This window comes from Leptonychotes weddellii, chromosome 3 (genome assembly GCF_054177405.1).
Source record: "Leptonychotes weddellii isolate Sample4059 chromosome 3, ASM5417740v2, whole genome shotgun sequence".
Taxonomy (NCBI): domain Eukaryota; kingdom Metazoa; phylum Chordata; class Mammalia; order Carnivora; family Phocidae; genus Leptonychotes; species Leptonychotes weddellii.
In genome coordinates this window covers 80,373,013-80,388,261 of record NC_138371.1, presented here as the reverse complement: position 1 = coordinate 80,388,261, position 15,249 = coordinate 80,373,013, and the positions used below count along the sequence as shown (strand labels likewise).

At 35.7% G+C, this 15,249-nt stretch overlaps 1 protein-coding gene across 1 annotated transcript in view; it reads right to left on the bottom strand.

The window, feature by feature from the left end:
- The window catches only part of LRP1B (LDL receptor related protein 1B), a 1,719,891-nt gene that overhangs the window by 1,264,079 nt on the left and 440,563 nt on the right, over nt 1-15,249 (bottom strand). The gene's annotated exons all lie outside the window — the stretch shown is intronic.

The window sequence follows — 15,249 nt, the reverse complement described above, 5'->3', positions numbered from 1 at the left end:
GAGATATTAAATGACAATAGATGAGAAAAGCATCTTGTTACTTCTTTTCTGGGCCTCATATTCTGCAGATGATTACATCCTATCTCTGCCTTTTATTTTTCTTGCTGAACAATTTTTCATAGACCTTATTCTGCATGCTCATCATCTTTGATATCCTTTTGGTAGTTTTTTTTTTTTAATTCCTAAGTCTCTTTTCAGCAGATTGAAGAGCTAAAATAACATTACTCTAAGTTCTCCTTTCTATGCCACTTTAAGAAACAATGTTTGATTATTTAAGGCTAGTATTGGCACATATGGGAATGATTGTCCACAATGAACTATGGACTCTTCGTGGCTGGATTTGCACCATGAAAATTGTCTCTTTCTTGTGTGTAGTTTATTTTTTCCTACACAAGATTATTATGCTATATTATCCCTATTGAGCATAATTCTCTACAACTATACTATTTACCATGGAAACTAACTTAGGTTAAGATCTGTTCCCATCATTTGAAAAGCTGCATAATGAATAAAAAGTAATTTGTCATTTTTCTGATGCCTTCTGGGATGTATTTATTGTACTTCTAACAAGACATGAAAGAGACTACTTTTATTCTGCCCTCTTGGAAACTCACATGAAGTCTCACATGAAAATACATCTGGTCTGCTTTGAAAGGACTGCTGCACCATTGTCTAGGGATGATGATGATGATGATGATGATGATGATGATGATGATGATCTCAGATGCTGTAATAAATTATTTATACAAATTTATTTAATCTTCACAATAATTTATAAAGTAAGTATTATTATCCTAACTTTGAAGTTAAGGAGACTAAATCTTAGAGGTTATAACTTGGCAGTATCATGCTCTTGGAACTGTGATTTGAATCAAGTCTAACTTCATCCAGATATTAGAATAAACTGCCTTAAACAATGACCACCTCCTCAATTGTCCTCATTACATAAACACAAATATCTGCTTAATAATTGTAATGCTGCCGCAATGTTAAAAAAAAAAACATATTGAGATCCTAAATGTCATATACAATGGCCCAGGACCAAGGTCTATGAAAACATTGTAAAAATTATTGATCCAATGCTACAGTGATTGAGTTACTATCAAATTCTCGAGAAAGGGGTGCCTGGGTAGCTCAGTCGGTTAAGCATCTGCCTTCGGCTCAGGTCATGATCCCAGGGTCCTGGGATGGAGACCCATGTCAGCCTCCCTGCTCAGCAGGGAGCCTGCTTCCCCCTCTCCCTCTGCCTGCCTCTCTGCGTACTTGTGGTCTCTCTGTCAAATAAATAAATAAAATCTTTAAAAAAATTCTATGGAAAAATTAGATGTGGGTTGTATATTCTTCCATTTATTTTGTGCTATAAATAGAGTAACTTCCAGTTTATCAACAAAAATTTTGTTTATAGATTGAAATAAATATGATAGAGTGGTTAGTTCTCCTTGAACTACATATATTTCCACCTTTTAAAAAAGAAAATTCTCCATATATTTAAATCTTGTTCTTTATAAATCTATAATTCAAAAATGCCCTTTGAGATATATATCCATATTTTAAATCCAAGAACACAACTCGAGGTCTATTTGCATACATGTTCTAGGTCAACTTTATTAATTTCTTTTTCCCCTATTAAAATTAAGACTCAGTATAACCCTGAAAAAAGGTAAATTGCTACTAAAAAGGCTTAAGGTATTAGTACAATATTGCCAAAATAAAGTCAGAATCAAATACAGGGTATTTTGATGTTTAAAATATAACTATGAATGTATAATAAAGTAATCATATGAAAGAACTACATGAAATCATCAAATAATCATTGTAATTTCAACAGAAATTAAATATTACTTTCAGTTATTGGAATTATTATATAAAAAATAACACTGCAACCGTAAACAAAATATACCTTGTGTTCTTGCTTTAAAATTAATTTTATATTGTCTTTTAATTAAGATTTTTAACTCCACATTATAAATTCTGGCTCAGCATTCTGGGGACTTTAAATTATTAATGGATGGGGTGGGCAACTGAAAACTCTGAACACTAGAAACGTCATCAAAAATACATATAGCTGGGTGCCTGGGTGGCTCGGTCGTTAAGCGTCTGCCTTCAGCTCAGGTCATGATCCCAGGGTCCTGGGATCAAGCTCTACATCGGGCTCCCTGCTCATTGGGAAGCCTGCTTCTTCCTCTCCCATTCCCCCTGCCTGTGTTCCTGCTCTCGCTATCTCTCTCTCTGTTAAATAAATAAATAAAATCTTTAAAAAAGAATAAAAATAAAAAAATAAAAATAAATACATATAGCTGTACACAGTCACACTTCAACCTTCCATTTTGCTATTTTGGAAGACAATTAAGATCTAATACATCAATTCCCCCCCCCACCATTTCTTAGCAGACAAATGAGAGGAACCATCACAATAATTAAGCAGCAGGAGAGATTCAATTATGAGGGAAGATTAAGAAACCGAATAGGTATAACTTGGCTTAGTCACAACAACTGAGAAGGGACATGCATGGCCGCTGTCATATTTGAATGAGATCTTCAAAGACAGAAATTAATGGCTTAACATGGTATTCTTCCAAGATTAGAAGTTTATAGTTGATAAAAACTTGGCCATTTCTTTTTTTACTTTATTTTAGTAATCCAAAAATAAACACAGTAATCAGCATAAAATTTGTCATCCCTCACACTTATGCTTAAAAATGAAGGTGTGAAAAAAAATGAAGGTGTGCTAGTTGGACAATTAGCTAATTGTATGTAAACTAAGGCTCATAAAACACAGTTAAGTCACTGAATCAGTCCAGCGTTTCTTTCTCAGAGGTATGGGGTTGCTGTTAGCTTCAATCTCATTTGCTCTCTCTTTTAATGTTCTGGAAAGAGGTGGTAAATATGACATTTGTTACTTTCATACTGCATTTGACATGTATGTAGGGATTATGATTTACTCAAAAAAAATCAGGGTACCTAGAGAAGTATTGGAAAGTAATGATAGAAATTTAAATGTGAAAAGAAATGCATCTCATAAAAGATGATAGCAAAATTGGTAATATAATACAGGGCTTATATACCTGGTTACTTCCTAAATCCCTTAAGCCTTATTGGTAATGTTGCATGTGTACACAACTCAGGCTCTGTCAGTTTGTTCTGGCTGCCTGAACATCAAATATGCTTGGAAAAAAAAAAAAGAAAATCAAGAATCTCTAAGATTACAGACCTACAGATTTTCCTCTACGAGAAACAATTGGCACAATTTACATAAAACTGGCTACAAATGGCATTCAGAACCAGTAGAAAATTAAATGGCAAAAACCAAAATAGCCCCAAATGTGGTGAAGAGGTAGCCTACTATTACATAGAACAACTAATTTATCTCTTAGAGGAATAGGTGCTGTTTCTCTGCAGAAATGCTTAAAGGTCAGCAGCCCCATGAAAACATTCTTACTTTGTGCCTACGTTCTCAAACACATTCAAACTTTTGGTAGGGGGTGACAGCAATTTTTATTCACCTTCCAAGGAGTGCCTCCATGGGGTCTGGAACCCTCATAGAGCTGGAAAAACCATGGTAAGCAAGACAAATGAGAATGTGCACTCACACATCTCCCTACCTGGTGGGGAATTCAGACAATTAGACAAGGGATAACAATTAGGAATGATGAGCATGGCATAGGGTGCTGGAAAACCTATAGTGAGCTAGCCTTGTGAATCCAAAGATCAGGGAAGGCCTTCCTGAAAAAATTGTTGGTAAAAAAAAAAAAAAATTGTTGGTAAAATAGAAACCAAAAGTGCTCACTGGCTCGCCAAGTGAGACCTAGGTATAAAATCTGTTAGAGTACTACACACACACACACACACACACACACGAAAAAGAAAGAAAGAAAGAAGCCAAGAAAGAAACCAGGAAAGAAAGAAAAAAGACAAAAAAAGGTGTTTGAATCTAATTTTGCTTCTGAAAGATTTAACTAGTTAGATCAATCAGATGGTAAATGGCTTATGAAATACACTTATCTCTGAGCTTTGAGTAAAAGCTAGAAGATTTCCATACTCTACAGAACCCTCTCTTTAATTTCTCTCATTATTTCACTGAGCTGGATCATATTCTAAATAGAAATTATTCAATAGCAAATGCAATATGTTTGTGCCCACACAACAGATCTTTTCCAGGTTGGAAAATTTGAGAAAGAAAAAAAAAAAAGAAAATTACTCAAAAAAGCTTAAGGCATTAGCTTGGAGGAGTGAATCTCAAGAAGTTTAGGTTATGAAATTCTCTATGATGCTTAATAAAAAGTGGGATTTCTGCACCTGCACCACTCTTACTGAAATTCTGATTCAGGAGATCTGGGGCTGGGCTCCATCCTTTGCACTTTTCACTAGAACCCAGAGTTATTTTGATGCATGTGCTCCAAGTCCACACCTTGAGAAATTAGAGGTTGTGCTACATATAGAGGTAGAAGCTGTTATTGGGGACAGCAGAGATAATTCATTCTCTCCTCCTTTCCTTCATCAAAGTCCTATGCAAGTCACAGGAATTGAGAAGAGGTTTCTCTGTCCATACCCTAAATCCTATTCATGGGAAAGAAGAGAGAAAGAACAGTACATCCCAAGCCTGGCTGCACATGAGAATCACGTGGGGAGCTATAAAAGCAGACTGATACTCTGGCTCTATCCCTGGAGACTGATTGGTCTGGGTGGGTCCCTGGTAGTACTTTAAGTACCCTTGCTGATTTTAATATGCATGATGTTGGGGGTGAGGGGCAAAGCATAGGCCAAAGGTAAGGGAAACTAGTCAGCATTTTCTACCTTACAGTTTCTTTGCCAGAAGCCTTAATTTGTTTAATATTCACATCATTTATATTATTAATAGTAAGTCTAAAGGTTGATCACTCAAAGGTACAAAGAGAGAGTCAGGATTAAAATTCTGAGCTGCTTAATTTAATGCTCATGCTTATTTTTAGCCTGTTTTGTTTCTAACCCCAAGACAAATTGTTCTTGATTTTTAAAAAAATATATAACCTGTAATCTACTGCAACCCTAGATCACCTCTCCGGTGCTGAGATATGTTTTTGCATGGTGGCATGGCCTTCCAGTCAAAAGTTTTCTGTTTTAGCGATGTTATATAATTTTCTGTTGCATAGTGCTTGACATGTACTCAATAATGTCAGATTTTTAAATGGCATTTCTAGCAGTGTTTTTTTGGCAAGAATATGGATATTTGTTGTATTTTGAACTTTGTTGCATTCTAAAAATGTTACAAATAGAAAAACGAAACCTCTCAGCACCAGAGAGGTGATCTAGGGTTGTAGTAGATTATAGGTTATATATTTTTTAAAAAATCAAGAACAATTTGTCTTGGGGTTAGAAACAGTGTTTTTTGGCAAGAATATGGATATTTGTTGTATTTTGAACTTTGTTGCATTCTAAAAATGTTACAAATATAAAAATAAAAATTTACTAGAAATGGTAAAACTAAAGCAAAGATGGCATTATTAGGTGGGCCGGATGAAGAATATTCTCAGTCTCCGGGGCACATTTCTTTGACATCTGCTAATTTATTGTATGTTAGGGAAGCTGTCAAGAAAAAGAGTAAACCAAAGAATAAACATAATATTGTGGAACTACCACTGAAGCTTGTGTCTAAATGTGTGGTTTAGTGTGTAAAGAAATAAAGAGAACTTAAAGCTATTGCTTTCAATATAACTTTCCTGTAATAGCAAGGTAAACTACTCCTGTCCATTTAACTTTTGATAAGAATACAGCTTGCTAGGGAAAAGTTAATCAAGAAAAATAGCATAGTTATTAAATTTCTGTTGATATTAAAAAACAACAGTAAGATATCATCATCCTCAACATTATTGCAACATTCTACTCAGGCCCGTTGCAAAGGCTGATATTTGTTGCCTGTCTTCACTAGTAGACTGTAAACTCATAAGCAGAGATACCTTGTCTGTTTTATTCAATTCCATATTCCCAGTGCTTAGAGCAGCACTTATCACAGAGCATGTGCTTAGCAAACATTCATCCAACAAATAAAGGAAAACACAGGAGGAAGCGTTATCTTTGATGTTAAAATTTATTTTTCCTAAACTGCAACCTCAAATGGCCTATGAGAATATATTGAGCTAAAACTTCTTTAGAAATTTATTTTAATTTTTATTTTAATATAGGATATTATGTACATACATATGGTAAAATTATACCATAACTCGAGATAGTTTTTTGTATGCCAAATTCCCTTATATAAGTCTATGACTAAACTTTTAGACATTTGACTTTCATACACATCTTAAGGTACATATCCAATAACGAGGAAGGGCAGTCTCTTCTTCCTGGGGTCTTACAACCAGAAAGCTGGTAAAACTCTCTCTTGAAATACTGGCAACAGACTTCATAATGGAGGGGAATAAATTAAATAAATGTGTTATCAGTTGTATGATATAGAAGACTATTAAGACAGAGATTCTGGAGTTACCACCATGTGCACATGGGTACTTAGAGAAATCTGCAAAGGGTTCGGACAAGAAAAGAAAATTAACTGATAGAGAGAGCCTGACAGCTTTTAAGGAGAACTTGTGCTTGATGCCAAAAAAAACTAGAATTTTCTCAGGGAGTTATGGGTTCAATTTGAGCTACTGAGTATAAAAGGGAAAAAAATCTGATAAGGTACCTGAGATGCATTTACAAAGTCTCTTCCCTATCTCCTACTGCTTCAAATTTCTCCTCCTCCTGATTTTCCTAGTAATGGCATCAGCGACGAAGATTGAAATTTTGAAGTCGTATCATACCCTTTACTCCCCAGGTTTCCTAAAATCCAACTCCTTCATTTGTTCCCTGATTGACATCTGAGTTTATTACCTGGTTCAAACCCTCAATGAGTCTGATTTGGACTGCTGCATCCTTGATGGTGGTCCAGCCCCAGGACATCAGCCAGGGCTTTGAAGAAGTTCATCTGATCACATCATACTTGTATAAACTGTCCATGCTTTCCATTGTCCAGAGGAATAGGTCTAAATTCCTTGGCATCTCTCACTTCATTCTGCCACATCTGGTGTTCTAATCACAGCTGCGCACTATTCCCTGAACACATCACGTACTTTCCACCTCCTATGCCACTGTGTTGTACCTGGTACGCCCTGGAATGCTTTACCCTTCTCTGCGTGATGGATTCCATTACAAGAGAAAATCCACATGTCACCCCTTCTAGGAAGCCATCTTGGATTCACAATACAAACGATTCACTCCATTCCTATGTCCCTTCATTCAGAGTGTCCGGTTCACACCTTGACTCCATCACTGTAACCTAGACATCCTTATGAAAGTAGCTAAACTCTCGGTTTCTCCAAGAACCTCCCTCATAGAATTGTGAGGATTATAGGTATTAATTCAACGAAAGTAATTAGAGCAGGGCCTAGAAGGTAGGTATTTAATAAATGACATTAATATTTAAAAAAATAATCTACAGTCTCTTTCATATTATATTGCCCTGTAATTTTCATCCTGTAAGATAGTTTTTCCACGCTAGACTATAACATTGGAAAAGGCCATGTTTTCTTAATTAGATTTCTAGTACCCAAAAGAGTATTTAGAATAGTTCAATTTTCAACATTTATTGAATGCCTCTCATTTATATATTTTGGTCCCTTACCTGGATTTATAAAAAGATAAATTGTCCCAATCATCAGGTAGCTTATAATGCATTTTGGGAAGTAAACCATACACAGAAAATCAGGAATTAGGCTAATTTCAAGACCGAATGCCGAGGGGCACCTGGGTGGATCAGTCAGTTATGTGTCTGCCTTCGGCTGGGGTCATGATCCCAGGGTCCTGGGACCAAGCCCAACATCAGGCTCCTGGGCTCCCTGCTTGGCGGGAAGCTTGCTTCTCCCTCTCCTCCCCGCTCATGCTCTCTCTCGCTATCTCTGTCTCTATATCTGTCTCTCTCAAATAGATAAAAAAAAAAAAAAAAACTTAAGAAAAAAAAAGACCCAATGCCGAATGAGTTCTATGACCAAAGGCAATGTGAAATGTAAAAAGTAGAAGGAATTAGGGAATATTCTTGAAAAGAAGAATTTGGAAGGGGTGTTAAAATGATGGTATATATTAACGAAAGCATTAGGTGAGCAACACTGGGTAAAATGGCATGGAGATAGGGATGATCAAGGTAAGATCAATGTGTTTTATCACAGTTCTTGTAGGAGAACAGTAAAAATCGGGGGTTACAAACTACAGTACTTAGAGGCAGGTGAAGTGAGTAAGGCAGTAAGAATATGAGGTCATGACAAACCAGAAGGTCGACACCCCTGAGTAAAGGAGAGAGCAAACTCCCAACTGCAACTGTTGTTTCATTGAAATGGGTAACAATGTTGCTAGAATATGTGCATTTTTAAAAATGAGATCTCTTCTAATTTTTAAGTAGGAGTAACTATTTTCAACATTTTAAAAAACACTGTGTAGTGTAGATCAAACAAATTATGCTTGCCAAAGACTGATGGCTTTAGCTCTTAATTGGTAACCTCTGGAAAAGCCTGAAGTTGCCATATGCAGGTCTAACTGCCAAGTGAGACATTCATAATTCATATATTAGTAGGGAGCCATTGAAGGTTTTTTGAGAAGTGTTATATGCTCACAAATATTTTAAGCAGATTGTTCCAGGAAATTGTAAGATGAATTATTGAAGAAAAAAAAAGTCAAGCAAAATGTCCGGTTTAGAAATTAATGTTCAAAAATATAGGTTAAAGTATTATGGGCAAAACTACAGTATCAGTTGCGGAACTATAAAGAGAGTGATCTAAGGTTCAAAGCAAACCACTTAAGCCCCTCTCTAATTTTAGCTGATTCAAATTAGCAGAACTTGGGCAGACAAAAAACTAATTGCTCCCATTTTTCTTATTTCTCCTTTAATCAAGAGATTTACATAAGTGAGCTCATTAAAAGAAGGCCCTGTCTCACCAAATGAACCTTGCCATTTTGTGTAATAATTATAGCACAAAAGGAAAGGTTAATCTGATTATACAAAATAGGATAAACAGAACATTTTCAACATCTGTGTTAAGTAGTTCTGAATGTTTCTTATATGTACTGAAATAAGTACAATTGCTTATGATTTTCAGTAAAAGTCATCTTTGCACTCAGGCTTTTGAAAATTAGAAGAGTATAAAGAAGCATCTATCATTTCCAACCTAAGGACAAACTATCATATTAGTGCATGTACAAGGTGTTACAGGGACCTCTTGGCTAAAGATTTTGCATGCTGTTACAGACATCCACAAAAAGACAAATCTGTGCTTACTGTTCAGTGCTAAAGCATAATTACCTGGCTTTCCCTCTCCAGGGTGTTAAATTAAAAAGCAATGGTTAATCTATGGCTCATGTTATCCTGTTTTTATGTATTAATACCACAATGATTATGGGTAATTCTCTTTCTTATGAAATTAAAACTTTCACAGGAACATCATTCGACTCCATTACGATTTGCATTACTCCCAATACGGAGAGAACACCATGTAGGGATGTGTGCCAAATAACTTTGGTTTGCTGGCTCGTTTTCTGAGTTTTAGAGGGGTATTATTTTTTAATTTTGAAGTCCTTTCTATCAACTCCCACACACCAATCCCTGTCTTGGTTCTCCTGAAATGAATTCTGCAGCCAGAAAAATCAACAAAGATTATTTCATCCCTAATCACATACTCCTGTTTGGCACTTCCCACAAGGGTATTGCTAAGGATGCACGCATAACAAACCAGGGTGTGGGGAATGGGGTAATGTTGGCCTAACACCTCGTTCATTTGCAAATGAGCTGGTCATGTTGGTTTTGGGGATTAACTCAATTTCCTCAAAGAATTCTTCCTAAACTATCTTGATATAGACTGATATAAGAAAATTTCTCATTACAAAGGATATTTGAAGTTGCCACTCCTATTCTACCACTTAACTTTTCCTCCTCCATATTTTGCTGATTCCTTCCAGTTCTCCAGTGATGCTGATGAGAGATTTTACACATAGCTTCCTGGCAGAAATTCAGGCTCAGTGAAAAAGAAGCCAAGTTAAGTAGTCCATTTTGAGGGGAGAAAATGAAAAATGGCAAACTCAAAGAATTGTTAATATGTTCTTGGTGAATAACTTATTTGCATTAATGCTTAGATCAGGAGTATTATTGAAAGTATATGTAGTGCCATGACGTGTTGGGATTTTATTCCATTGTGTTTCTGTTCTGTTACATTTACTAACTTTTCTCGTATTCAAAATGCTATCAGTTAAAATGCTTTATTAACCAGAACTTCTTATCATGGAACAGTGGCTTACAAAAATCAACTTGAAACACAATACAATGTTTTGAAGTGCCTTCTGAATTATGAAAGATGTATACTTTTATTATCTAATTCATTTTATTCAGCGTAACACATAAAACCCTCTAGATACTTGAATTTGAAATTTAAGGTTTAAACTTTTCTTAAGGCCCTTAGAGAACCATATAAGTTCAATTGCTTCTTGCTCCCCACTGCTACCCAGTTGCAGCTCACCTCTTCATCATCTAGGCATTATGTAACATGCATAATGCATATTGAGCTTGCATTTTTATCTCCCTATTAAAAAAAAAAAAAGCTTAGTAGTCATCCCAGACTCTATGCCTGAAAATATCTAATTGATATTTTCCTCCCGACATCATTATTGTCCCAGCAGTAGCCTCTTCTCACCACATACCTTTCTCTTTAAGAATCCACCCATATCCTACCACGTCATTAACCATTATCTTGTATAATGGGCTAGATCTCTGTATAATCTCTGCTCATATGAGCTCCAAATTTCTATTTTCAGTTGCCTATTAGACATGATCATTTAATACCCATCTAATGAGTCACACTCAAAGGACAGAAATTGAACCCCTTATACCCTCTTATTTGAAAGCTGTATCTTATAGAGTACTGGTTATATAGAAGGATAATGCATTGCTTAACCATAACACGTGTTCTTCCGGTAGTTTACCATGTACAAGCACCAATCCAAACTGCTTATATACACTATCTCATTTAATTCCTACACCAACTTATGAGAAAATGCATCAACAGCCTCATTTTACAGGGACAACTGAGATATAGTTGTTAAATAACATTCTGAAAGCCATATTTTTGGCAGATGGTTGTGCCAGTATTTAAAGCAGGTAGCTTGACTCTGGAACCACTGTATTTAAACACTTTCACTGCTTCTCCATAATCAGAAAAACCCGAGCTTGAACACCAATTTTTGCTGTTAATTATGGGTAATCAAATTTCCTCACAGAGTTGATGTAAGGAATGTCCCTCATACATGGTGATTATCCCTTCCCATCCTACCTGACACTTCCCAGTTTTAGCACTAAACATCCCATGTCTCAAGAACCTCCTGAGTTCTGGACAAATCTGGAAGTTAGGACACTCCACCTTTACATATGAATGGCGTTTAATGGATTGTTTTTCCTACTCAAATTCATTTTACTAACACATTGTGGTAATGCTACTCCTGTAAAGTTCTTCCACCAATTTCCTTTGATCCCAGTTACTCCTCCAGGAAGAATAACTTTATAACTGCCATTTAGTGTTTACGGTGTGCCAGGCACTATTCATTAACTCAAATGTTATCTTTATGTCACAGATGTGATACAAAACTTTGAAGAACTGAAGCCTCTCTTCCAAGGCTACACATTTGTAAGTGGTGAAGCAAGAATTGAAATGGAGGTCTGTTTGACTCCAAACAGATTTCCTGCTTTTAAGCTTCCTCCATATTTACTACAGTTCTGTTGAGCTAATCATGACAGGTCTGTTCTTAAAATATGTATTGGCTACCTAAGCAATATGACTGGCATTCAAGGCATATTACAATCTGTCCCAACCTATATTGTCAGCTTCATTTTTTTTTTCCTTTAATTTAGTAGTAATGGACAACATAGATGGATCTAGAGGGTATTATACCAGGTGAAATAAAACAGACAAAGACAAATACCATATGATTTCCTTTATATGTGGAATCTGAAAAACAAAGGGACAAACAAAAAACAAAAACAGACTCATAAATATAGAGAACTGGTAGTTGCCAGAGAAAAGAGGGGTGGGGATGGGTGAAATTGGTGAAGAGGATTAAGAGGTACAAAATTCCAGTTGTAAAATAAATAAGTCACAGAGATGGAAAGTACAGCATAGAGAATATAGTCAATAATACTGTAATAATGTTGTATGGTGACAGGTGGTAACTACACTTATGATGGTGAGCATTGAGTACAGAATTGTCAAATCACTATATTGTATACCAGAAACTAATATATCAACTATGTTTCAATAAAATTTTAAAAAATTAAATAGTCCATGAAGAGGACATTTGGACCACAGACAGGAAGGCTGCATATACATAGGCAGAAGACCATGTAAGGACACAATGAGGAACTGCTGTTGGTAAGTCAGCCTGAAGAAACCAAACCTGCTGACACCTTGACCTTGGACCTCCACCCTCCAGAACTGTGAGAAAATTGGAACCAAGAGAGATTAAGTAGCAGGACTAAACCAAAGATGAATTTGGCTAGCCAGATTAGTTTGGTTATCAAATGTGCAGAAGCAGAGAAAACCAACCTGCAGAGTAAGATGGATGAAGCTGAACTGCAGAGAAAACCATAGAGGAGAGAACAGATAGAGAGAAAGTAAGAGATAGCAAGAATGACAGTAAGAGAGCAAGACATAGGACATAGCTGCCCCCACTCTTGTCCCTGGATTTGGTAGATCTCTGTTCTTCGAGTTCCCTGAAATACCTCGGAAACCTTAAATAAAATTCTCCTTAACACAGAAGTCAAACTTAGATAAGAATATAAAATACACAAAAGTTCTTAGTGATATTCCCAGGCTCTTTTCTGTCCAGGACTAAAGTCCTACTCATGGTTTTCTGATTCTCTCTGAGATCTTCTAATCCAGATATGAAGGGACATATTATTCAGTTCACTTTTCCTCCATTTAAAACCTTGCTCCACCCATTATCACATATAGTTTAATGTGACTTTAAGCCAACTTCACCTATCTCAAGAGCAATTACATTTTTTAAATTAATTTATCTATTTGAGAAAAAGTGCAAGCAAGTGGGGGAAGGGTAAAGGGAGAGAGAGCATCTCAAGCCGACTCCCCACTGAGCGGGCAGCCAGACTTGGGGTTTGATCCCCCGAACCCAAGATCATGACCTGAGTGGAAATCATGAGTCGAACACTTAACCAACTGGGCCATCCAGGCACCCAATAGCATTGACATTTTAAATGTAGCTATCACACACATACACTCATATACTTTTGGAATTGTGGGGGAAAAATGAACTTTAACTCCTTTGAATTCATAGAATATATAAGATTGCTTACCACACCCACACAAAAAGTTAGGACTGCCAAAATCACTTAAAAACCAAATGCATATGGATGTTTATTTTTAATTATAATTAATGTGAAAAGTAACTTTCTCTGGGAACATTAATTTTCAATATGATGCCAACTGGAACCACAGAAAATTTGTAAACAGAAAATTTTAGATTCCTGGGAACCATACAGGTGGTTACTACCCTAAATAACACCATTTTCATTTAATGAAATGTTATTTAAAAATGACAACAACCAAGTTATTATTTGCATACTGTAAGATTGTACCAAATATAATTCATAGAGCACAAAAAAATTGGCTGTTATACTGAGTAAGCTACCAGTGGCCTCCCTTTATATATCATTACTCTGACTTATAAATGGGAATAATGGGACCTACCTCATTATGATACGATTATGATTTAATGAGATAATCTATGTAAATCCCAACAGTTGCTTGCCCATAATAAGTGGTGTTAACCATGGTTATTAGTACATGTCCTCGAGGTATTGTGGTATACACACAGTTATTATCTCAATTCTATTTGGACATAAAAGTAAATCTTACTATTAACACTCCTTTAAAATTTTTTATTTTTTATTATTAATTTTTTAAAAAATCTTTCTAAGCATCAAAGACAGAGAAAGGAGGAGTCCTAAAAAGAGGGAGACTCCAATCCAGCTTTCAACTGATTGTGAATCTTCTTGAGGTCCAAAGACCAGTTTGCAAAATAGCCAAGTCATTCTTAAATTTGTGTATATTTTAAAATATAGTTTTAATTCAATGACAAAGCTATTAATGAAATAAACATACATTTTATGCAAGTGAACACTTCTTTAAATACTTCTCCAAAGTGCATTTGAGGAAATGGTAGGGCTATAATGTTCAGGCAATGAGTAGAATATAGCATAATAAATGCTATATCGGTTAAACAGCAATGTTAATGCCAGACCAGGTTCAAATTCAATAAAACTCAGCTCTAATGTAGAAAGCCTTTTGTGAGCAGTTATTAGTTAAAATGAATTCTTTTATGACCTTAGTAAATTGCCAAATTGCTGGAATAAAGCCACCCAAATAACATTTAATTTTAAACCGAATAGAACGAGATGTCACAATATAAAAAAAGAATAAGAAGGAATATATTTCAAATACATGTATTTATATTCTTGGGTGAAAATATTTTTTAGTGATATATTTATAAATGATAAATTTTTTTATTTGTCTTGTTCTATGTCTGAAGATCAATCAAGTTATCAATCAGCCATATATGCCATGTATTTTCCCATCTTGGCATCACAAGTTATAGAAATTTGGTGTCCCGACGTGATTGAGTCCTGGTGATTCCCCACCTGATTTGCTGTCTTTAACCCTGAGCAGTAAGATTTGTCAGTGGAGTGCTAGAGCCTACCTCTGGCCACGGTCATTCCCTTAAGCTTACTCCAGTTTCTTCTCCTCCTCGGGTGTGCAAGCACCTCTGTGAACTTACGGAAACACCAATGATTTGAATAAAGTCAGGAGAAAGAGGGATAAAATTTAGACTAGAAGTACCTCAACACTCAGTGTGAATAACTATGCCAGGCATATGAACTTCGTTTTTTTGCATCTAAGTTTCCCTCATTGTGTTTGGAACCACTAAATGAAATAACATAAATTGTTCTTAATAGGCATCTGTTGGATGAGATGATGGCTAGATTGATGAATGTTATTGCTAATGACCACTACTACTCAAAACATGATGTACTCTCTTAATAAGTGGCATGGCTTCCTTTGCTTCCATGGCAATTGTTTTTAAATTAATCTAGAAGCAGCTTATCTCCTTAGGCAGTTTAATTCTGTTGTATTTATTTAGGCTTTAAAAGTTCACATCAAAAGGTAAAATGGCTGTTTATTTGCCAATTCT